Source organism: Capricornis sumatraensis, chromosome 15, assembly GCF_032405125.1.
Source record: "Capricornis sumatraensis isolate serow.1 chromosome 15, serow.2, whole genome shotgun sequence".
NCBI classification, from domain to species: Eukaryota; Metazoa; Chordata; class Mammalia; order Artiodactyla; family Bovidae; genus Capricornis; species Capricornis sumatraensis.
In genome coordinates, this window is record NC_091083.1 from 23,077,348 (window position 1) to 23,103,341 (window position 25,994).

A 25,994-nucleotide genomic window follows, 5' to 3' on the forward strand; every position below is an offset into this window, starting at 1 on the left:
GGGTACATAACTGTAAATCATGTGGGTATCACTGACTTAAAGAAAAAGTGCCTCTGGGATTCCTTGGGCATATACATTTCATGTCTTGCAAGGAGGAAATGGCAATATTTGTACCAGAACCAGGACTCTGATAGGATCCATTTCCATTTGAATTTTTATGTGGTCTAAAGTTTTTGGTATAATTGACAGCAATTAACCAAGATTGGATGACATAAAAAATACATGAAAGTTAACGTAAAGATATTCATACTGAGAAAGGGATAATGAGGATTGGGAACCTAAAGGGCATGCACGCAGTTGCATTTTGATGCTAGTGGTTTTAACCGGGCTCTGTTTGAATGCTTATTTCCCTGGATCAAAAAGTTAGTGCATGAAAGTTGGTTCCAGTTGAGCAAGTAAATGTAGCTGGAAACCTGTCACGATCCTGACATTATCCTAGAAGACTCCTTTGAAAAAAGGGCTGAGCCCATGCATAAATGCAAAAGGCACTATGATTTTGGCAGCCCAAGTGTACTACATTGCATTCTTTACAGAGAAGATATCTCCTGGAACATCAATAACAAAATGAACAAAAATGAATCAGATTGGCCACATAAGTCTTCAATAAATAACACTTAGTGGGAATAATAAAATTTATAGCCACACAAAATTAGGGATTAGCATACATGTTTTAGCCACTTTCATCTTCCTCCAGTTAATTAATAAGGAGAATGGAATCATTTGACTCAAGAAAGCAGAGGATCCTCAGATAAGCTGGGAGGCAATCAGAACAGCATTTGATCTCATTGTTGTTCAGTCATTAAGTCATGTCTGACTCTTTGCGACCCCATGGACTGCAGCATGTCAGGCCTCCCTGATCCTCACTGTCTCCCAGAGTTTGCCCAAGTTCATGTCCATTGAGTCGGTGATGCTATCCAACCATCTCATCCTCTGCTGCCCTCTTAATTTGCCCTCAATCTTTTCCAGCATCAGGATCTTTCACAATGAGCTGGCTCTTCACATCAGGTGGCCAGAGAATTGGAGCTTCAGCATCAGTTCTTCCAGTGAGTATTCAGGGTTGATTTCCTTCAGGATTTGATACGGTATATTAACACATATATGTGGAATCTAGAAAAATGGTACTGATGAACCTATTTCCAGGGCGGGCATAGAGATGTAGACATAGAGAACAGACTTGTGGACATAGTGGGGGAAGGAGAGGGTGGGGCAAATTGACAGAGCAGCACTGAAATACATAACACTACTTTGTGCAAAATAGATAGCTAGGGGAAAACTGCTGTCTAAAAAGGGAGCTCAGATTGGTACTCTATGACAACCTAGAGGTGTGGGATGGGGATGAAGGGGAAGGAGGCTCACCAGGGAGGGGATATATGTATACTTATGGCTGATTCACAGTGCTATACAGGAGAAACCAACAGAACATTTCAAAACAATTATCCTCCAATTTAAAAAAAGAATAGCATTTGAGGGAAGACTGAGTTTAAGCACTAGGAATTAAAAGGTTTGCACTAGAAAAATCTTTGAAATATCTCAAAGAAAAAGAAATTTAACAAGGCAAAATGGTTGTCTGAGGAGACTGTCTTACAAATAGCTGAGAAAGCAAAAGCAAAGGAGAAAGGGAGACATACCCAACTGAATGCAGAGTTCCAAAGAAGAGCAAGGAGAGATAAGAAAGTCTTAAGTGAACAATAACAAGAAACAGAGGAAAACAATAGAATGGGAAAGACTAGAGATCTCTTCAAGAAAATTAGAGATGCCCAGGGAACATTTCATTCAAAGATGGGCACAATAAAGGACAGAAATGGTAAGGACCTAAGAAACAGAAGAGATTAAAGGGTGGCAAGAATACACAGATACTCTACAAAAACGTCCAAATGACCCAGATAACCATGATGGTGTGGTCACTCAGCTATAGCCAGACAACCTAGAGTGTGAAGTCAAGTACTACAAAGAAAGCTATATGAAGTGATGGAATTTCAGCTGAGCTATTGAAAATCTTAAAATGATGTCATTAAAGTGCTGCACTCAATATGCCAGCAAATTTGGAAAACTCAGTAGTGGCCACAGGACTGGAAAAGGTCAATTTTCATTCCAATTCCAAGGAAAGGCAATGCCAAAGAATGTTCAAACTACCTTATGACTGCACTGGTTGTACATGCCGGAGAGATAATGCTCAAAATCCTTCAAGCTAGGCTTCAACAGTACGTGAACCAAGAACTTCCAGATGTACAAGCTGGATTTTAAAAAGGCAGAGGAACCAGAGATCAAATTGCCACCCTAGATCATAGAAAAAGCAAGACAATTTCAGAAAATCATTTATTTCTGTTTCCTTAACTATGCTAAAGCCATGGACTATATGGATCACAACAAACTGTGGAAAATTCTTAAAGAGGTGGGAATACCAGACCATCTTACCTGCCTCCTGAGAAACCTGTATGCAGGTCAAGAAGCAACAATTAGAACAGGACGTGGAACAACAGATTGGTTCAAAGTTGGGAAAGGGGTATATAAAGGCTGTATGTTGTCACCCCGTTTATTTAACTTATATGCAGAGTACATCATTCAAAATGTCAGGCTGGAAGAATCACAAGCTGGAATCAAGACTGCTGCGAGAAATATCAACAACCTCAGATATGCACATGACACCACCCTTATGGCAGAAAGTGAAGAAGAATTAAAGAGCCTTTCGATGAAAGTGACAGCTAGCTTAAAACTCAACATTCAAAAACTAAGATCATGACATCTGGTCCTATCATTTCATGGGAAATAGATTGGGGAAAAGATGGAAACAATGACAGATTTTATTTTCTTGGGCTTCAAAATCACTGCAGGTAGTGACTGCAGCCATGAAATGAAAAGACACTTGCTCCTTGCAAGAAAAGCTATGACAAACTTAGACAGTGTATTAAAAAGCAGAGGTATCATTTTGCTGTCAAAAGTCTGTATAGTCAAAGCTGTGGTTTTTCCAGTAGTCATGTATGGATGTGAGAGTTGGACCATAAAGAAGGCTGAGCACTGAAGAATTGATGCTTTCAAACTGTGGTGCTGAAGAAGACTCTTGAGAGTCCCTTGGACAGCAAGGAGATCAAACCAGTCAATCCTAAAGGAAATCTGTCCTGAATATTCATTGGAAGGACTGATGCTGATGCTCCAATACTTTGGCCACCTGATGCGAAGAGAAGACTCACTCAAAAAGACCCTGATGCTGGGAAAGACTGAAGGCAGGAGGAGAAGGGGGCAACAGAAGATGAGATGGTTTGATTCCATCACTGACTCAGTGTGCACACTCAGTGAGTTTGAGCAAACTCCAGGAGATGGTAAAGTTCAGGGAAGCCTGGCATACTATAGCTCATGCGATTGCAAAGACTTGGACATGACTTAGTGACTGAACAAAAACAGCATATATAACTTTTCCATATTTTTTATACTGTTCTATACAACTGTCTTTTAAGTCAATTAATAGAACAGGAAATACTCTTTAATACTGTCTTTTGAAGCATGGAATTCTGTTTTTTAAACTTTAACCCATTTCCTTCTGTTTTTTTGACATGAACTTATTCATGTGGTACCCATAAAGTACATTGGAAACATGTATTTTGTTTCACAAAGAAGGAGAAAAAAATGAAAAAACATGGTTGTTTATGGAAAGCTGCACAGGAGGAGAAAGACGATGGAACAAAAGAGGATGCCACCCAAGAGTCTTGCTCTTCAGACTACAATATTTATATAGTAATGTAAATACAGTTTATACCTTGGCCATCAGGGCCACTCTAATTACTTGAGTGTTTAGAACTTCAGAGCACTATTTTTGTTTCAAGTTTGTTTTCTGTTTCCCAAGTGAGACAACTTATTGTTTCTTATTATTAAAGTAACATATGGTTAACTTTTAAAATTCCACCTACAAGTGAAATCATATGGTATTTGTCTTTCTCTGTTTGGCTTATTTCACTGTATCACTGAATTTTTTATGGATCACTTTTGAATCAAATAAATTCTAAAATTAATAATATGCAGCTAATTCCCCACTGACAGTAACTGCTAGAATTCTAGTAATTATAGGAGGGAATTGATGACACTTTTTAATCCTGTAATAATAGCATATAGACTCTGTAGTCACTAAAGATGCAAAGTTAAGCAAACTTCAGAGAAGCTATTAATAAAAACAACAGGAAAGAGACTCAAAATATTGTTCTTACCAAGATGGTTCTTGGGTTGTGTCTTGAATTCACTCTTCAAGAAACGTCTCCCAATAATATCTGGGAATAGCTCTGTATCAGATGCTACAGGAATAAACAGTTTCAAGATACATTTGTAAGCTAAACATTAACATGTGTATGTTTGTGTGTGTGTGTGTGTGTGTGTGTGGAATATGTGTGTACTCTTATTAGATATTTTTATTATAGGAGAAGAGTTATAATGAAATGCCTGGACTGCACACATAATACCTTTAGAACTGGAAGTCTTATAAACCTCATTATATTGAGGCTCAGAAATGTTCAATGATTTCACCAAGGCCATATATCTAGTATGGAGAAGGAAATGGCAACCCACTCCAGTGTTCTTGCCTGGAAAATCCCAGGGACGGAGGAACCTGGTGGGCTGCCGTCTATGGGGTCGCACAGAGTTGGACATGACTGAAGCGACTTATCAGCAGCATATATCTAGTAACAACAAACGAAACTGATCCATAGACTGATGCCTCATAGTTCCTTAACTGGGAACTTTTGCATAAAATATAAAGTCTTTCACAGATTTAAGTCACCCTAGAGACTTCATTTTTCACTTTTACTTAGTAAATATAATCGTCTTGGGTATATCAGAAAACATACATATGGCAGGGATGTACCTGGTGAGGTAGGATATAACACTTTTTAATTTTTACATTTGGCAGTACATTCAACTTCTTTCCTCTTAGTTTCTGACTTTCAAGTTTCATTTAGAGAATTTAGTTATAAATTTACCATTAATAAATAAGTATGAAATAACTAACAATTTTGTTATTAAATAGCAGGACATTTAAAAATGAATGGATATAAAAGAAAGCACTTTTTTGCTGTGTCTAAGTTAACTATTCAAAACTGACAAGGATCTCTATTAATAAGCAACACTGAAGCAAAAATTAATTGAAAGAACATAACCAAAAACATTCTGAAGTAAAACACAAAACAAATTTTAACTGCTTGGTTAAACAATTTGACTTTTACACCACCAGCTTTTCTCCACTTAAAAGTTGTTGGAATAAATAAGTTCTATTTGACTCATTTTTAACATTACTTTTTTTGGAAATAAAAGTGAGAATGTAATAAAATAAAGGAATCAAAAGCAAATAAATTTTAGAAATCTTGCTTAAATATTAAACTTCAGTGAAAACACATTTCTATGTTTTTATCTGAGGGTTCAGTTAGTTTGCAAGTCTAGTGTTCAGCATCAGTTCTGCAGAAAGTTCATGACCACAAGATTTCCTGCACCAAAGAGAAATGTATCTAACTCTGTTACTCCAAGACTAAAGCAGTGTCGGGGAATTGTAAACTCTGCTAGAGAGCTCCAGTTAGTAGAGATACGAATTTACATGCCAACTTAATTATGTAGAGGAAATTGGTAACCAATGAAATAGCTGTTATATTCCTGATCTCATCAACTGGCTTTTTTTCTGCTTTTTGCATGTCAAGCTAGCAATGAAAGTGAATAGAATGGCAGTTGGAAACACTGAAACCAAGCATATTCTAAAGTCATTAGAGCACAGGATTATATGGATTACTTTAGTGGTGGTTTAGTCACTAAGTCGTGTCCTACTCTTGTGACCCCATGGACTGTAGCCTGCCAGGCTCCTCTCTCCATGGGATTCTCCAGGTAAGAATACTGTAGTGGGCTGCCATTTCCTTCTCCAGGGGATCTTCCCAACCCAGGAATCAAAGCCAGGTCTCCTGCACTGCAGGCAGATTCTTTACCAACTGAGCTATGAGGGAAGCCTATGGATTACTTTACAAATACTTAAACACTAATAACATGCAGCTAATTTTCCACTGATAGCAAATACTAGAGTTTAATTATTAGAGGGAATTCATAAGCATTTTTCCCTGTTAATAACAAAATATAGTTACTGTTGTCATCAATGGTTCATAGTTAATTAAATCCCAGAAAAGACATAAACCATAAGTATTACTTGAAAAACTTGTTCTAATCAAAGTGGTTCTTAGTGTCTTTGACCAATTACTTTTTCTCTTCTAACTGTATCTGTCATGCATTCTATATCAGTCTCTATAGAAATAAAACAAATTTCAAGACACTTTCTAAGGTAACCACTAACACATATGTATGTCTATCATTGTATCTATGTGTAGTACTAAATTAATTAGTATTTGTTATCACAGAAGAGAAATTATATGTCTGCACTGCATGGTCATAAAACATCAGAATTTGAAGGGCTCTTAGCAATCATATAAGCCTCATGATATAGAAGCTTAGAGATGTTTTGAGATTTGACCAAGAACACATACCAAGAAAATACAAAATTGAGCACAAGCTGAGGCCCCATAATTTCTTAACCAGTGCTTTTTCTACATTATGCCATGTCTCACACAAACCTTAATCATCTTGGGGAGTTCACATTAATGATATAACTGCCAAGTTTACACTAAGAGAACATTCATCCTTTAAGAATATACCTATGTTTCAATGCCGGAGGGAGGTGGGAGGGGGGTTTAGGATTGGGAACATGTGTACACCCGTGGCGGATTCATGTTAATGTATGGCAAAACCAATACCGTACTGTAAAGTAAAATAAAGTAAAATAAATAAATAAATAAATGAATGAATAAATAAAATAGATAACCAAAAAAAAAAAAGGACCATGAGGTCAGAGATATTTAAAAAAAAAAAGAATATACCTACGAGTGGACCATGGCATTTTTCCCCTGCCCACTGGTCAAATTACAAACCATGGTCACAGAAAGTTACTACCAGGCAGAAATTCTTTGACTCTCTTTAGAGTGCTTTATGCCATTTTTAAGGTTATATAAGTCCAGTAGACATTAATGATGCAGAAGAATAGCAAGATACTCTGCGGTCTAAGAAAAACCGCCTATCAGGTCATCTTACAATGTATACCTTTCCGCTGGGGAGCAGGAAGTGGTTAAATCTGCAGCAGTACCAGCACCAGGACTGTATCCCACTCCCTTTGAGTTTTTATGTGATTTGAAGATTTGGCAGGATTTAGTTAACTACAAGGTAATGGAAACCCACTCAAGTACTCTTGCCTAGAAAACCCCATGGAGGAGGAGCCTGGTGGGCTGCAGTCCATGGAGTCGCTAGAAGTCGGACATGACTGAGCGACTTCCCTTTCACTTTTCACTTTCATGCATTGGAGAAGGAAATGGCAACCCACTCCAGTGTTCTTGCCTGGAGAATCCCAGGGACAGAGGAACCTGGTGGGCTGCCGTCTATGGGGTCGCACAGAGTTGGACGTGACTGAAGCGACTTAGCAGCAGCAGCAGCAGTAACTATAAACTAGGTCAAAGGAGAGGAAACTGCATGAAAGTTATTAAACAAAAATTCATACTGAAAAAGTGGTAAGTAGGACTGGTGACTTGGGTCAAATAATGTGTCCAGTGTTTTGTGAATGGAAGGTGGTTCCAAAGAACACATACCAAAAGTTGGAAACCTATCCTGAACCTGAAACCATAAGGCAGATCTTACTATTAATGCTTTGTTGTATTGGCTGAGAGCAGGAGAAAGTATTAAAGATCCTACAGAGGAGATATAACAGGCTGTCTGGTTTTTCTCCACCTGGTATAGGTAAGAATGACAAGTGCAGTTGATGCCTATATAAGCAAGGAAGCATTAAGAAGAGCATCTAATAGCAGAATTAAGGATGAGGGAACAAAGGGTATGTGCTAGAGGAATCTGTAACCTAGTAAGAATCACAATTTTTCTCCTTCACAATACTTCTCATTGCTTAATTTAATTTTTACACCTACTTTTCCTGAAGTTTCTAGTACATGAATCACACTTTGTTTCTTTGCCTGTCTCAAATTTTGGGAGATAAATACTGGGCATTCTAGATAATATAAGAAATCTAGATACTGAGTTCCTCTTCTCTTTGGAGGCTTGTTGCTGTTTTCCTCATTATTTGTTTGGTGACTTGGCTGGAATATATGAAAGTGTTGAAAGTGTTAGTCACACAGTCGTGTCTGACTCTTTGTTACCCTATGGATTTTAGCCCACCAGGCTCCTGTGTTCATAGGATTTCCTAGACAAGAATACTTGTGCATAGCCATTCCCTTCTCCAGGGGATCTTCCCAACCCAGGATTAAACCTGGGTTTTCTGCATTGCAGGCAGATTCTTTACCATCTGAGCTACCAGGGAAGCATATATTCTGTTGTTGAGAAGTCTCCTTCTCTACAGCATGAAGCTTCTAAGGTTGCTCCTCTGGGAGCACAGACTTGGGCAGAGTTACCTTTGATGACAGCTGCTTTTCCTTATGAGTATCTCTTTCCTTTACTTTTTGTCAAGCTCTCTGCCTCCCTTAATATCACTCCAAAGATCAAAGAGCAGTGTGTCAAATACCATTACACCAAGACAAGGGGCAGCAGTGAACTATGAGTTATACAACAAGACTAAAGATCTCTATTTCACTAGAGTTACTGAAACTGTGCCTAGTATTTTAATTACTTAGAGGGAGTTAGTAAGCAGTGAAATCTCCATTTTAATTACATTGATAAAACTAGCTTTTCTGCTTATGCAAATACAAAGCAGCTACCTTTCTAGCCTGAAAAAGAAAGTGAATAGTAATAACATTTCAAATGCTTCTGGCAAGCATATTCCAAACTTACCATAGCACTGAATTTCTAAGGATAAGCTTTAAGTGAATGAGTTCTAAAACTTATACTATGTAGCTAATTTTCTACTGTTAGTAACTGCTGGAGTTCCACTAATAATGGGAGGGAATTGATGAAAACATTTCTGCCTGTAATAATAGCATATAGGCACTATACTCATTTAGATACAAATTTAAACTCCAGAGAAGATAAATAAAGCAGAAATAGACTTGAAATACTCTTGTTCTTACCAAGATGACTCTTGATTTCGCCTTTTAGAGTACTTCTTCCAGTAGCTTCTGCATAGCGCTCTGTATGAGTCTCTATAAGTTTCAAAACACTTTTGTAAGGTATATATTAACATGTGTTTCTCTGTGTGTGTAGTACTCCTTTAATTATGGTTTTAATATTATAGAACAGAATTAAAATGAAACGTCTGGATTGTAGTATCACAGGACCTTAGAATTGGAAGGGCTGTAAGCAATCACATAAGCCTCATTATACTGAGGCTTTCTGCCTGCAATGCAGGAGATCCAGGTTTGATCCCTGGGTTGGGAAAATACCCTGGAGAAGGGAATGGCAACCCATTCTAGTATTCTTGCCTGGAGAATTTCATGGATGGAGAAGCCAACTGGGCTACAGTCCATGGGGTCGCAAACAATCGGACACAACTAAGTGACTGACACACAGAGAAATAATGATTTGACCAATGCCACATATCTAGGTAACAACAAAGCTGATCCATAAACTGATACTTCATAGTTCTTTAACCAGAGCTTTTTCCATAAAATACAAATCTTTTGCAAACAAAAGTCATCCTAGAGAGTTTATCTTAATAAATAGTGTGCACATTAAGAACACATTCACATGGTAAGGATATATCTGGTGATGCAGAACATAACATTTTTCCCCAGGGTCAAGTTGCAAATGATAGGCATCATAGTCACAGGAAGTTGCAGAAATTCTTTGACTTGTCCCGGAATATTTTAATTCTTTTTTTAAAAGGTTATATAGCTAAGTCAAGTAAGTATCAATGATGGGAAAGAAAAACAAGTAATTTGTGGACAGAGATAAAATACTCTCCCAGGTTCTCTTAGCACATAGACCTTCTTCCCTGAGGAGCAGGAAATGGGTCATTTGCAGGAATGTGAGCATTGGTACTGAATCCCTTTCCATTTGAGTCTTTACCTGGTTTTTGCTTTTTGCTGGATTCAGAAATGATGATCTATGTTCCGTATCAGAAAAAAAAAATATTTAAAAGAATTTTATATTGCAAAAGGAATAATCAAAATTGGTGACTATGGGTCACCTGTTAGGTAAAGTCTTGGGTGGGCAAAATTTGGTTCAAGCTTCATGTAAGTGAAGCTTGAACTTGCTACATCCAGAACTTATACATTATAAGTTTTGCTTTGGAGAACTGGCTGAACCCATGAATATTTCAAGTGTGTACTATTACTGAGGCAGCACAAATTTATCACCACTGTAATCTAAACAGAGGTGAAGACCAGGGGACATCATTACTAAAACTGAAGACATGCTGGATTGGGCAGAACAAGTTTTAGTAATTAAGTTACAGCATTTGTGAAAGTAATATGCACTATAGAACTGGAGAACATTAGCAGACATACTTTAGTTCTCTTCTCTGGTCTTTCTCCAAAGATAAAATTAGAAGAACTGATTCACTTGATTTGAGAAAGCAAAGGATTCTTAGGTAAGCAGGGAGGCAATAAATGATATAGAGTAGAGAAACCTAATCTATTAAGAGCCACAATTTTCTTCCTTCACAATGTTCTCCCACTGCTTTTAAGGTTTTTTTTTTTTTTTTTTTTAAATCCTACTCTGCTTGGAGTTTGTTGAAATATTTTTTTAAATGTAACATGATCCATTTTAAATGTTAATTCTATGCTTATTAGTATATTCATAGAGCTGTGTAACAATCATAGTCATTTTATAGTCTACTTTAGATTTATACTAAACAGATGAAATTCCAGGAAGATTTATAAATTTTCATATTCTACATATATAGTTCTCTTTATAATGTAATTCTTACTATCTTTTCCCAGTTTTATATATGAAGCATGTAAAAATGAATTCATTTATTAAAATTGCTTTTAAAGTATTTACATAATTTTGTGCTCTACCAAGAGAAGACAAAGCATGCATGTACAGCATTTATTATTTTAACCATTTTATTTATAATATCTGTTTTTTTGTCATTATTTAAAATGACATTTTCTGCTCTTTAATCCCTCTGCTGCCCATGCTCTATTTCCATACTTTAAATTTGCTCATTCTTTCTTCTGATAGTGTAAAAATACTGAACCTCTCTATTGATTTTTTAAAATTTCAGTTACACTTTCAACTCCAATTTCTATGTGTTCCTTTTCAAAATGATATATTTCTCTTTGTATATATTACCTATTTGATAAAGAATTTTCATGAGATCTTACTTCTCTTCTTAATAATGTTTACATTTAGTTATTTGAACATTATATATAATAACTTCTTTTTAGTTTTGTCCTTTAAGTGCAATAGCTTGGATCCTCACAAGCAGTTTTTGTTGTATGCATTTTTCCTTGTTATATGTCACATTTTACTGTTTTTTTTTTTTTTGCATGACCCATAATTTTATGCTGAAAACTGAGTATTCTGGATATGCAATGTAGCATCTCTGAATACTGACTTCCTTTTTCAAGGCGTGTTATTATTATTTTCTTGCTTATATTCTTAGCTATCTGGCTGAAACATTTTACTGAAGTATTTCTTTGCGGTTTGAAGGCACAACTACTGCTCCTCAAGGGAAAAATTCTTGGATGTAGTGGTTTTAGCAGTGTTGCCTTTTTTACATCTCTGTTATATGGTCTATCTCTTTTGATGTTATCAGTCAGTTCATTCAGTAAATCAGTTGTGTCTGACTCTGCGACCCCATGGACTGCAGCACACTAGGTCTCCCTGTCCATCACCAATTCCCGGAGCTTGCTCAAACTCATGTTCATCGAGTTGGTGATGCCATCCAACCATCTCATTTTCTGTTGTCCCCTTCTCCTCCTGCCTTCAATTTTTCCCAGCATTAGGGTCTTTTCCAATGAGTCAGTTCTTCACATCAGGTGGCCAAAGTATTGGAGTTTCAGGTTCAATATCAGTTCTTCCCCCAAAATCAAACGGCAGTGTGTCTATCACTTTTACAAGAGTAAAGACTGTAGCATAATCTCTGAACTACATAACACAAGTAATGACTCTATCACAGATGAGAAGGCTAATATGCCTGAGAGTTCCATCAAATAGAGAGAAATGGTAACGAATGAATTAAATCTGTGTTAAATTCACCTTGTTATTATCACATTCATCAAGAAGACTGTCTCCTTTTCTAAGCTAGAAAGAGATTAGAATAGAATTAAATACACTTGAAGTGAAGTGGCTTAGTTGTGTCTGACTCTGCAATCCCATGGACTGTAGCCTACCAGGCTCCAACATCCATGGAATCTTCCAGGCAGGAATACTGGAGTGGGTTGCCATTTTCTTCTCCAGGGGATCTTCCCAACCCAGGGATTGAACCTGGGTCTCCTGCATTGCAGGCAGATGCTTTACTGTCTGAGCTATCAGGAAAGCCAGGATGTACCAAGAATATTCCAAGTTCATTACAGCATTTCATTTTATGGTTTAATTTTTAAATGGATCCTTTCTATAAATCATATCTAGCTAACTTTTAGATTTCTAGTAAATACCATAGTACAACTAATTATGAGAATATTCATGAAGATTTTACCTATATAATAACAACATACAAGTACTCTTATCATCAAAAATTCATTCTCAAACTCCAAAAAGGTAAAGAAATGATAAAGATCAGACTTGGAAAGATTAGACTTACCAGGGAGACCCTTTGCTAGGGTCTTATTTTCCACTATCCATATACATCTTTCAATAGTATCTTTCAAGTGTTCTAGATCAATTTCTATGGAAATAAACATAACAAAACACTTTGAAAATTAACCCTAACATACGAGTGTTTCTCTTTGTCTGTATGTATGTGTGTTCCTGTGCGGTACTATCTTAATTAGCCTAGTTATTAATAAATATGCATTATAATGGAATATCTTGGTTGCAGTCATTAAACCTTAGAATGGCTGTTAGCAATCATTAAGTCTCCATATATTGAGACTTAGAGACATTAACAATTTGACCAAGACTGTGTATCCAGATAATGAAAAACCTGATGCACAACCTTATGCCTTTAACCAGTGCTTTTTCCATACCATGCTATCTCTTAAACTAAATTAAAATATCCTGGAGAGGTTATGATAATAATCAACTGTTAAGTTTAAATTAAAATCAAAATCATACTATAGGGATATATACCAGTGATGTGGAAGACACATTATTTTTCCTCAGGCTATGTTGCAAACTAGGGTCTCCATGGAAATTTACCATGGGGCAGAAATTCTTGGACTTTCCAGGAATATTTTAATGCCCCTTTTATGTTACTTAAGTGTAAACAAAGTAGGCATCAGTGATGTAAAAGAATATCAGAATATGTTGTAGACTGAAAAAACATGCTCTCCTAGGTCCCTTTAGCATGTAGACCTGGTAGCCTGGAGGAAGAAATGGTTAAACTTGTAGAAGTACCTGGATTGAGACTGGGTCTCTTTTCATTTGAGTTTTATGCCATTTGAAATTTTTGCTTGATTTAAACGGCAACTAGGTCCAATTATGAGAAAAATACGTTAACATTATTAAAGGAGAGTTTATATTGAAAGGAATAATTAGGAATGATCAACTACTGGATTTAAAATACTGTAGCTAATTAGTTTCTAGCAGAGTGTGTACCTGAAGTTAGAAACCTGTTATGACTAAGATGCCCAGATGGAAGTCTCTATTTGGAGAAATGTATGAACCAGTAAGTATTAAAAAGGTTGTGCTATTTGTGTAGAGGTGGTTACCTGCTGCAGCACCATTGCCAAAATGAAAAAAGTGTGTCTGGTTAGGCTGAACAAATTTTCAATAATTAACAACATTTTGTGAAAGTAATAAGATATATAGCAGAATGAAATGGAGTATTAGCAGATACATTTTAATTTCTCTGGTTCTCTCTCTAAATGGTATATGTAACAAGGACTTGCTCATTTGCATTAAGGAAGCAGATTCCTTAGAAGTAAGAGACAATGAGGATAGCATCTGAGGAAAGGTTAGGTTATTAAAAGACATCTGCTAGAGAAATGTATAACCTAGAAAAGTGAGAGTTTTCTCTTTTATCATATCCTCCCATTTTTCAAATCCTTTTTTAATTCTATTCTTCTTGACATTCATTGAGTTAGTTTTTAAAAATATATAACATATTATACAATTTGACCATTTAAAGTATTCATTGCAATGTTTTACAAAATATATTCAGAGTTATATGACCATCATCACCACAATTAATTTTAGAAGAGACTAGACAGTGTTCTTACCAAAAAAATGATAATTATATGACATGATGGAAGTGTTAGCTAACACTGGGGTGGTCATCATATTGCGATGTACAAATGTATCAACATATCATAAATGTTAAACACACAATGTTATAGATAGATCAATTTTTTCACAATAAAAAAAGAATTTACATCAGAATTATGCTAAGTAAATTCTAGTAATTACAGTGAGGTATAGAAATGCTACCCTTATATAGCATTATTCCCTCCTCTATATTTTTGTACCATTGTTATATATATTATAAATATAATAACCTATAACCTATATAGTCATTGCTTTCTTAAAATTATGATTAATTATTATTTATGTATATGTTTTAATACTATCTTTTATAATTACAGAATTAGTTTAACCCAGTCTCTTTTTTATGGGGTTCAGATTACTGTCTGAGGTCACTTGCTTTCAGCCTGAAGAACTTTCTTTTGTACTTTTCATAAGGTGAATCTGCTAGCAATGAATTTTCACAGCTTTTTATGTTTTAAAATCTCTTTATTTTTATTTTTTGAGAGGTAATTTGGCTGGATATAAGATTTGGGGTTGATCACTTTTTTCCTTTTGCATTTTGGTCATTTGATTGTGTTTTGTTCTCCATAGTCTCTGATGAAAAGTCAGCCATCAATCTCATTGGAGTTTCCAATAGAGTAGAAATGCCAGTTTTCCAGAGTGTGTATACTAATTTATACTGCTACCAGCAGTTTCTGAAAGTTCTAGTTGCTCTACAATATTATCATGACTTGATTCTGTCATTCTTTGATTTAAACTCAGTGATGGTATATCATAAAATCCTCATGAATTTAACTCCAATTTTCTAGATAACTAATAAGACTGTACCATTTTCAAATTTTTATTAGTCATTTAGATACATTCTTAATTTCTGTTACAGTGCTTTTGATTTCTAGCATTTATTTTGATTATTTCTTAGAGATTTACTCTATGCATATATTACCTATATATTCTTTCATTTCTGCATTTCTGCCAGGGCCCTTATTATATTAGTCATAGTTAATTTAAATTCCCAGTTTGATAATTCCAAAATTTCTGCTATATCTTCATCTGGTCTTGATGATTGCTTTGTGTCCAGCTCGCATGTTTTGCTCTTTTAGCATGCCATATACTATTTTAAAGCTAGACATGATGTATCAGGTGAAATAACTGAAGTATATAGGTTTTTATTATGATGTTTTATGTTCATCTGGAGAGGAGTTCAGCAGGTGTCATAGGCTAAAATTTCTTTTATTTTCCTTTTCTGGTCTCCCCTGTGGTTTTTGGTTTTCTCTAAGGAATACTTTTTTAACGGGCCCTGAGCACTGCAGATTTTCCATTGGTAACCCTCTGTTATTATCCAGGGGCCTTAGTGAAGTAGTTGTAAGGTATGAGAGAGAGGGAAAGCATTCTATAAACCTATGATTAGTTCTCAGTCTTTTATTTATACTTTCCTCTGGGCTGTGACTTTCAAAATTGCTTTTCAGCATGTTTACTGAATTAGGTAAAACAGAAAGGCTAAAGAGGACTGGACTTGAATATCTATCTGCCTTCCTTGATGCTGAAAGTTCAAGAGGTTAGATTCTGGCATTTCTTTTTCTGGACATCTGTCAGGTTCCAGTAAAGTAGTTTTTCTTAAAGTTAGGCCTGTGTTAAGAAGAATGCAATTTTAGATGTTCACTTTTCTCCTCTTTGCTGAATGCAAGAGTAGATTTTATTTCTGATATTTACCCAAGGTACCTGAAAGTGTATGGTATATCCAAGGTTGTGTTGAGAACTTTTTTATTGCTCAACCTAGTTCATGTCCCGTTTCCAACAATTACTGAATTACTCTTTAAGTTTTCCTACTAGTTGCTGGCTCCAGTGTAAGTTTGTTTCTAAAAATATGTAATTTCCAGTATCCATCTATCTCCTCAGTTTGAGAGGAGAAATTTGCTCTCTAACCTCAGTTCTTTGATGGAACTGAGAAGGGTTGTTGACTTAAAGATTCTTTAGCTTTTTTTGGTTTGGAGTATGGGAATGAGGACTTCCAAGTTTTTTACATGTTCAACTGGTAAGAAGTTTTGCAAATCTTTAAAAAATAATTATTCCTAGATATTGTATTTGTTTTACTACTAAAATAAATTTCATCATCCCTAAAAAATGTTCATTTTCAATTTTTTGTTCTTGGTATATAGAAATAGAATTGAGTTGTCTACAGTTTCACTCTATATTCAGTAATTTAAATAAATACAGCTGATACAAGAGTTTATCTGTAAACTACAGATTCTTTTAGATAACATACCTCCGTAGTTACATTGTCTGAAATTTATGAGATTTCTTTAAATACTTACAACTTGCATTATTAATTTTTTGTAATATCTATGGTTGCCAGTACAAAAATGAATAGAAATAGTGATAACAAACATATGTCTCATTTCTAATATTGAAGGAAATATTTTACTATTAAATTGCTGAAATTTATTTGTATTTTTAAAAAGATAAGTGTCAAAAATATATTATGAGCAAAGTTTTATTGAAGTTTAATGACTTTTTTCTCTATTCAATAATGTGGCAATGTTTTCCTATAATGCTTTTTATTTCTGTAAAGTTGGTAGTAATATTCCCAGGTTCTGGTCTGATTTAATAGTTTGAGTCTTCTTTCTTTATTCTTCATCAGTCTAGTTAAAGTTTTATTAATTTTGTTGATATAATATGAGTCTCTTATGGGCAGCATATAGTTGGATAATTCTTTTTCCATTTTTTCAATCTCTGTCTTTTGTTTAGAAAGCTTAATCATTTACATTTATGGTAATTAATGAAAAGGAAAGAACTTACTTCTGCCATGTTTATATTTGTTCTCTGTATTTCTTACATTTTTTGGTTCCTCATTTCCTCTAATACTGCCTTCTTTCATGTTCAACTGATAGTTTAAGGGACTAGTTTTATTTCCTTTCTCATTTCCTTTGTGCATATTCTATAAAAATTTTCCTTTTTGTTACCAAGAGAATTATGCATAACATCTTAAAGTTATAAAAATCTAATTTAAATTGATGCCAACTTAACTTTAATTACATCCAAAAGCTGTACTTCTATATGCCTCAATCCTTTTTTGATACTGATGTTATGAAGCATATCTTTATACACTGTGTGCCCAATAATACAGATTTATCATTACTTTTATATATTTTTCCTAAAACTATTATATGAAATTAAAAGTAGAGCTACAAACTAAAACTACAATAATACTGGCTTTTATATTTGAGATGTACTTATCTATACTGGAGATCTTCATTTCTTCATATAGCTTCAAGTTACTGTATAACATTGTTTCACATCAACCTCAAGGATTCCCCTTAGCATTTTCTATAGAGGAGGTCCGTCTAGTCAAGGCTATGGTTTTTCCTCTGGTCATGTATGGATGTGAGAGTTGGACTGTGAAGAAGGCTGAGCGCCGAAGAATTGGTGCTTTTGAACTGTGGTGTTGGAGAAGACTCTTGAGAGTTCCTTGGACTGCAAGGAGATCCAACCAGTCCATTCTGAAGGAGAGCAGCCCTGGGATTTCTTTGGAAGGAATGATGCTAAAGCTGAAACTCCAGTACTTTGGCCACCTCATGCGAAGAGCTGACTCATTGGAAAAGACTCTGATGCTGGGAGGGATTGGGGGCAGGAGGAGAAGGGGACGACAGAGGATGAGATGGCTGGATGGCATCACGGACTCGATGGACATGAGTCTGAGTGAACTCTGGGAGTTGGTGATGGATAGGGAGGCCTGGCGTGCTGCAATTCATGGGGTCACAAAGAGTTGGACACGACTGAGCAACTGAACTGAACTGAACTGAATGGTAATCTTGTTAACCCTAGAAGCTCTCCTATTCTTTGTGGTTGGTTTTGTGCTGGGCACTTCTTCATATTTCTACAAAATTTTCTGACCATTTTGAAGATGACTTTCTCTTAACTGGGGAATCCTCTTGTTACTGTAAATATTTTATTGTTTCCCAAAGTTCTGACAAAGTTAGTTCTAATGGTTTTCTGCCTTTCCCCTTCCTCACCCTTTTTCATTGTTTCTGTCAGGGATTAAAAGCTTGGAGTCTCCTAGTCTGTCATTTTGCTGACATCTACCTTAAAATGGTTGTTCAGAAGCTGCCAATGTTACACTTAAAATTATCTTATTAGAAATTAGTTAAGTACTTAGTCACTTGGCCACACGAGCTTTAGCATAGGTTTTGTTTTTGGCTGTGCCACACAACTTGTGGGATCTCAGTTCTCTGACCAGGGACTGAACCTGGCCCGTGACAGTTAAAGTCCAGAATCCTAACCACTAGGTTACCAGGGACTTTCTTAGCATAGGTTTTTTAACTATTAGACATTTGACAACTTTGTGATACAAAGGTCACAAAGTAGACTTATTGCCTATCTAGTGATGGTTGTATTTTTTCATTGTCTTGTTATCACAACAGATGATATAAGTAACAAAAACTGTGTTTTCTAAAGAACTGATCATATAGCATCTAGTTTATATCATGAAAATTCACAATATAGGGAAAAATCTTTTTTTTTTTTCATGAGCAGTTAAACTGTTAAGCATTACTTAATTAATGTTTGTTTGGTGAAGTAATAAGCAGATGACAAATTCTTTTAAAGATACATATTAATTGATACATAGACTGTTTAATAAAAGAACAAAATTATTACAGCTTTCCCTTGGTATCCACAGAGGACGGCTCTCAGAATCCCCTGTGGACACCAAATCCTGAAGATGCTCAAGTCTCTTGAATAAAATGGTGCAATATTTTCCTTAACCTATGAACACTCTCCTATATACTTTAAATCATCTCTAGATTACTTATAATACCTAATACAATAAAAATGCTATATACATAGTTGTAAATGCTACCTAAACCATTGCCAGTGCATAAACCATTGTGTTTTGGAACTTTCTGAAAAATTTTCTTCTGAATATTTCTGATCTGTGGTCAGCTGAATCTGTAGATGTGAAACCCATGGATACAGAGGGCTGACTGTTTATTAAACTGAGAAAGGTTACCTTATGTTTGAATTTCTTATTTTAATAACTGTACAATACAGCAGAAATGCTTTAACTCTTAGAATGTGTCCTCTATTGTATTCAAACATTATAAATCTCTACTTACCTATTACTTTGTTTAAATCTAATTGAAATATTAAGTCATCTATTGATGGATTCATTTCTGGAAGATTCTCTGCTATATCTGGATGTCCTGTGGTTGTTTCCCTTTTAACTGTAAGAATAATAGATTGCCAGATTAGTTGATACATAACTAATATTTTGTGAGGGTAAAATTATACTACATAAAGTTAATTAGAGAGATGTCACCTTACACTTCCCCTTCATGGCTCACAACCTTGTGGCAAAGAGGCTCGCATAACTCAGTGAAGCTCTGAGCTAGGCTATGCAGGGCTACTCAAGATGGACAGGTCACAGTGAAGAGTTCTGCTGACAAAATGTGTGGTCTACTGGAGGAGGGAATGGCAAAGCACACTAGTATTCTTGCTGCGAGAAACCCATGAACAATATGGAAAGGCAAAAATATATGACACTAGAAGATGAATCCTCCAGGTTGGAAGGCGTCCAATATGATACTAGGGAAGAGCAGAAGGCAATTACTAATAGTTCCAGAAAGAATGAAGTATCTGGGGAAAAGTGGAAATGATGCCCAATTGTGGATATGTTTGATGGTAAAAGTAAAGTCCAGTGCTGTAAAGGGCAATACTGCATAGCAATCTGGAATGTTAGGTCTGTGAATCAAAGTAAATTGGACCTGGTCAAGCAGGAGATGGCAGGAGTGAACATCAGCATCTTAGGAATCAAAGATGTTGTTTGATTTAGTGAGCTAAAATGGAAGGGAATGGGAGAATTTAACTCAGATGACCATTATATCTACTACTGTGGGCAAGAATCCCTTAGAAGAAAAAGAGTAGTCCTCATCGTTAACAAGAGAATCTTAAATGCAGTACTTGGGTGCAAACTCAAAAATGACAGAATGATCTCAGTTCATTTCCCAAGGAAGATATTCGACATCACAGTAATCCAAGATTATGTCCCAACCACTAATGCTGAAGAAGCTGAAGTTGACTGGTTCAAGACCTATAAGACCTTCTACAGCTAATACCAAAACAAGATGTCCTTTTCATCAGAGGGGATTGAAATGCAAAAGGAGGAAGTCAAGAGATACCTGGAATAAAGGGCAAGTTTGGCCTTGGAGTACAAAATGAAGCAGGGCAAAGGCTAACAGAATTTTGCCAAGAGAACACACTGATTATACCAAACACTTCTTTCCAACAACACAAGAGATGATTCTATATATAGACATCACTAAATGGTCAATACCCAAATCAGATTGATTATATTATTTGCAGCCAAATATGGAGAAGCTCTATATAGTCAGCAAAAACAAGACCAGGAACTGACTAAGGCTCAGATATCAGCTTCTTATGGAAAAATTCAGGCTTAAATTGAAGAAAGTAGGGAAAACCACTAGGCTATTCAGGTATGACCTAAATTGAATCCTTTATGACTATACAGTGGAAGTGTCAAATAGATTCAAGGGATTAGATCTGATAGACAGAGAGACAGAACAACTATGGATGGAGAATTGTGACACTGTACAAGAGACAATCCTGTACAAATGGCTAAAACTATCCCAAAGAAAAAGAAATGCAAGAAGGCAAAATGGTTGTCTTAAGAGGATATACAAATAGCTGAGGAAAGAAGAGAAGTGAAAGGCAAGGGAGAAAGGGAAAGATATACCCAACTGAATGAAGAATTACAGAGAATAGTAAGGAGGGACAAGACTGTCTTTTAAAATGAACAATGCAGAGAAATAGAGAAAAAACAACAAAATGGGAAAGATTAGAGATCTCAAGAAAGCTGAACATATAAAGGGAACATTTCATGCAAGGATGGAAATCATAAAGGACTGAAACAGTAAGGACCTAACAGAAGTAAATGAAAGTGAAACTGTGGAAAACTCTTAGAGATGGAATTGTTAGAAATTCTAACAAAAGTAGAAGAGATTAAGAAGAGGTGGCAGGAATACACAGAACTTTACAGAAAAGGTCTTAATGACCTTGATAACCATGAAGGTGTGGTCACTCAATTAGAGCCAGACTTCTTGGAGTGTGAAGTGGGCCTTATTATGAGGTAATAGTGCTGAGCTATTGAAAATCCTAAAAGATGATGCTGATAAAGTGTTGCACTCAATATGCCAGCAAATTTGGAAAACTCAGCAGTGGCCACAGCACTGGAAAAGGTCAGCTTTCATTCCAATCCCAAAGAAGGGCAATGTGAAGAAATGTTCAGACTACTGTACAATTGCCCTCATTTCAGATGGTAGTAAGGTTATTTTCAAAATCCTTCAGGCGAGGCTTCAGCAATACATGAACCAACAACTTCCATCAAATAAATTGTGGACCTAGGTTTTATTTGATTCTTAAGAAGCACAAATATAAATCAAATTTTCTGTTGTACCAAGTCAAAAGTCCAAATAAAAAATTTCCAGTCTTTCTAATGGACATGAGTTTGAAGAAACTCAGGGAGATAGTGAAGGACTGAGGAGCCTGGTATGCTGCTGTTCATGGAGTCGCATATGGTTGGACACAACTTGCTGACTGAACAACAATCTTTCTAGTAATGTCCATTTTTCTAGAAATCCATTTTTGAAGCAAACATAAAAATAGATAAATTTACTTAAAATATACACCCAAAAATACACTACTAAAGAGTTGTAGTAGAAAATATAAAATATCAAGAGTAGTGTCCAATAGATAAAAAACAAACATTTCTTTTCCCTTCTTGAAACTATGTAACAATATTAAGAATAGCTCTATTGGATAACAACAAATATGCTTTAGCAGATAATGATACTTGATAAGAACTGAAATGTAAATGCTGGGTAAATGTCATGTTGTTAAAAATGAAATAACTGCAACAATTACATAAGTTTCCTAGAAAAATGTCTCCTAAACTTGTTCTCTATGAAACACTATTCCAAAGAAAAAGACTGTTTCTTGCTCAACAAATTTAAGAAATAAACTATAATAATTAGAATATTAAAAACTCCAAGAAATGAGGGGTGCTAATAGCATTACAGCATTTACTAGTTCTGTAGAACTTCAATTTCTGGTAAACTAGGTTTTAAAATATCCACTCTAAGGAAAAAGTTCAACTAACATAAAATTGGTGCACATTACAATGTAATTTTAAACTGTCAAGTATTTTATGATGACTTTTAAAATATGTATATCAATGTAATTCATACTTCTCAATATCTGAGGCTGGTAAACTCCACTTAGTTGAGTGTTATCCTTGTATCCTTTAGTTCCTACTAGATCATCAAGTGAAAATATCTCATCTGAGAGTTCATCCACATCTTGATCTACCAATATGAAGAAAACGTTTAATTAAATACAGAAACACTATTGAAACCTATACATTATGGCTTAATTCCAAGGAGATTATAATGTCTGGAGTTTAGGAAAATATTCTTACATCAATAAGAAGAGAAAAATGATTACTCAATAAATGTTATCAGTTCATTTAATAGATTTCAATTTCTACTCTTGATAAAACTCTGAAAAATCAGAATTACATATTTACTCCTAGACATCATTGTCTTAATATAGAATATATTTCTGTGTCAATCCAACAGCTAATAACTTGATTTATGTTGAAGCACCAAAAGATATCCCCATTAAAATTATAAATAAGATCAGAATGTGAATCATTATCATTTTAACAATTACCTAGTTCTGGTAAAGTTGGTATGATATATATAGATCAGCAATTGTGATCATTTTCAGCTATTTCTTATATGATTAAACATACAGATTTTTCATAAAAGTTTTTATATGGCAAAAAAATAAAAATTGTAATCTTAACCACACAAGAGAACAAAAATAGAAAACTGAATAAAATCAGGAAAACAATGCATATACAAAATGAGAAACTTAACAAGAGACAGAAAACATAAAAAAACCAAACAGAAATTTTGGAGCTGAAGAACACAACGACTGAAGAATTTAACAGAGAGCTTTTTAGTAGCATACATGATCAAGCAGAGGAAAAATAATCAGTGATCTCAAAGACAGGTAATTTGAAATTACCAGGTAGAATAACAAAAAGAAAAGAAGAGTGAAAAAGAGTGAAAAAAAGTCTACAGGACAAATGGGATGCCATCAAGCAAATATATGCCAGATAGTTATTCCAGAAGAAGAAGAGAATAAGAAAAGGACAGAAAGCATTTTAAAAGAAATAATGGCTGCAAAATTCCCAAAACTGAGGAAGGAAGTGGACATACAAACTTATGGACCCCAAGGCAGTCCAAATAGATTGAACGCAAAGAGATCTACACTGAGACATACACTTAAATTGTCAAAGGTCAAAGACAAAGAAAGAATTTTGAAAGCAGGAAAAGTAACTTATTTCACGCAAGAGAAATTCAGTAAGACTACAGTGGATTTCTAAGTGGAAAACTTAGAACTACAAAAGTGACAAAAAAAATAAAATGGCAATACAAAGTCATTAACAATCAAGAACTACTTCAAACATAAATAAATTACACTCAAAAAAGATTGGAGAATGAATGAAAAAATAAGATGTAATTTCATGCTGCTGCTGCTAGTGCTGTTAAGTCGCTTCAGTCGTGTCCGACTCTGTGCGACCCCATAGACGGCAGCCCACCAGGCTCCCCCGTCCCTGGGATTCTCCAGGCAAGAACACTGGAGTGGGTTGCCACTTCCTTATCCAACAATATGCAATTACATGCTATTAATAAACGATCAACTTTAGATATAAGGACACACAGAGGCTGAAAGTGAAGGGATAGAAAAAGATATTTCAAGAAAATGGTAACCAAAAGAGATCAGAGGTGGCTATATTAGACAAAAAAGACAAATAGAAAGCTGCCCCAAGACACAAAGAAGGTCATTAGAATGATGAAGGTCATTTCAACATTTTGATGAAAGAATCAGTTCAACAGGATATAACACTTACAAATTTATGCATCCAATAATGGCTCACTTGAATATATAAACCAAACACTGACAGATCTGAAGGGAGAAATAGATGGCACATCAAGAATAGAAGGAGATGTTAATATTCCATTTACAATAATGGATAGATCATTCAGACAAAAAATATGTAACAAAGACTCAGTAAAGATAAGTAAAATCAGTAAAGAAATAGAGGGCTTGAATTATTTGAATGCAAATGGACTTGAGATATCTACAGAGCATTCCACTCAAGAGCAGTAAAATATACATTCTTCATCAGCATTCTTCTTCAGGACAGATCACATTCCAGGTCACAAAACAAATCTTAATGTGTTTAAAATTAAAATCGTTTCAAGTATCTTTTCTAATCACAGTGGAAAAAAACTATGAATAAATAACAGAAGAAAAATGAAAAATTCACAAACACATGGAAATTAAACAGCACAATCTTGAACAACCTCTGGATCAAAGAAGAAATCAAAAGGGAAATTAGAAAATATCTCCAGAGAAGAAAAATGGAAACACAATATACCCAAACATATAGGATGTACAAAAACAGTATCCAAGAGGGTAGTTTATAGTAATACACACCTAGATTAAAAGAGAAGAAATATCTCAAAGACTATAAGGGACAAAAGAATAATAACAAATTAATGTCAATGTTATCACAAGTAGGAAATAATAAAGATGAGAGCAGAAATAAATGAAATAGGGGACAGAAAAACAGTTAAGAAAAATATGATAAAACTAAGAGGCAATTTTTGGAAAAGACACACAGAAATTGACAAACTTTTAGCTAGACTGTCTAAGAAATAAAGATGCAAAGAAAATGAGAAGCAGAAGAGAAAACATTACAACTAACACCACAGAAATAAATATGCTATAAGGGACCATTATGAACAAGTATGCATCAACATATTGAACAACTAGGAGCAAAGGAATAAATTCCTAGAAACATACAGCCTACCAAGACTGAATCATGAGGAAACAGAAAGACTGAACAGACCAGTAACAAAGGAGACTGGGCAGTGATCAAAAACCTACCAACAACAACAACAAAAGTCCAGGACCAGAGATGACTTCATTGATGAATTTTACCAAACATTTAAAGAAGAATTAACAGGAACTATTCTTAAACTCTCCCACAAAATACAAAAGGAAACACATCTTTTTAAAATATATATATATTTATTTATTTTACTTGGAGGCTAATTACAATATTGTAGTGGTTTTGCCATACATTGACATGAATCTGCCACAGGTGTACATGTGTTCCTCATCTTGAACCCCCCTCCCACCTCCCTCCCCATCCCATCCCTCTGGGTCATCCCAGTGCACCAGCCCCAAGCACCCTGTCTCATGCATCAAACCTGGACTGGTGATTTGTTTCACATATGATAATATACATGTTTCAATGCCATTCTCCCAAATCATCCCACCCTGGCTCTCTCCCACAGAGTCCAAAAGACTGTTCTATACATCTATGTCTCTTTTGCTGTCTCGCATACAGGGTTATCGTTACCATCTTTCTATATTCCTTATATATGCGTTAATATACTGTATTGGTGTTTTTCTTTCTGGCTTACTTCACTCTGTATAATAGGCTCCAGTTTCATCCACCTCATTAGAACTGATTCAAATGTATTCTTTTTAATGGCTGAGTAATATTCCATTGTGTATATGTATCACAGCTTTCTTATCTATTCATCTGC